Consider the following 1,178-nt stretch of genomic DNA (forward strand, 5'->3'; position numbering starts at 1 on the left):
GTTAAGAGGAGACTGTGAATCAGGCCTTCTTGGTAGAATAGCTGGTAAGAAACCACTGCTAAGGACAGGCAACAAGCAGAAGAGACTTAAGACACATTAGAAAATGTATAAAAACTTTTGAAAAATGTAGGTGAGAACATTTAATCAGAAGGGTAAAAAAGACGACCTTACAAAAAAATAAAGAAGTAAAATGATTGAAAATAAAACCACAAGTCTAAATTTAGAAATAAGGTCTTCCCAAGCAACATTCTAATTAATGTTGATCAGGGAAAATAAATGGTAACACTTTATTTAAAGGGGGGTGAATAAGACTGTCATGACACTGTCATAAACATGACATAACACCTGTCATGAACATGAATAAACCTTCATGAATATTTATGACTGTTGTCATAATGTCAACTTTGTATCAAAAGTGTCATAATTTACCAAATTACCCTTTATGACAACAGTCATAAATATTCATGAAGGCTTATTCATGTTCATGACATGTGCTATGTCATGTTAATGACGGTGTCATGACAGTCTTATTCACCCCCCTTCAAATAAAGTGTTACCAAATAAACATTAATTCGATGTTCTGAAAGAAGACAAGAACCCCCCCACGCCCAGACTCCCAATTAATAAATGTAAAAAAAATAGTAATAAAAGAATCCCATTGAACTTTCCTTAAAAAAAACATTAAAACAAACAAACAAAAAAGAAGCCCTTAGCCTGCTGACCCTTACTCTATTAAATATGAATTATTTTTCCTTTTTCTTAGAACAACGTTGGATTAGTTGGATATAATGTGGACCTCCAAAACCAGCTAGAAATATACAGTACCAAATGGAAAATAAAAACAAACAAATTAAGTAAATAATTTGTGGTGCCAGCAGTAACACACCTAAGAATTTCCACATTAATTTATACGGAATTTGTCTATATGAATGGATTGACTTAAGACAATAATTGTTGTAAATTGGCACCATCTAAATAGAAGTTTAATAAATACTTCAATAGCTGGTCAGAAGGTGATTGAGGTGGTGCAGTTGGTAGAACTGTTGCCTTGCAGCAAGAAGGTCCTAGGTTCAATTCCTGCATATGGAGTTTGCATATTCTCCCTGTGCATGTGTGGGTTCTCTGGGTACTCCGTCTTCCTTCCACTCTCTAATTTGGAGGGTAATTACTCTCTCTAA

The sequence above is a fragment of the Poecilia formosa genome, unplaced genomic scaffold (genome assembly GCF_000485575.1).
Source record: "Poecilia formosa unplaced genomic scaffold, Poecilia_formosa-5.1.2 Scaffold632, whole genome shotgun sequence".
NCBI classification, from domain to species: Eukaryota; Metazoa; Chordata; class Actinopteri; order Cyprinodontiformes; family Poeciliidae; genus Poecilia; species Poecilia formosa.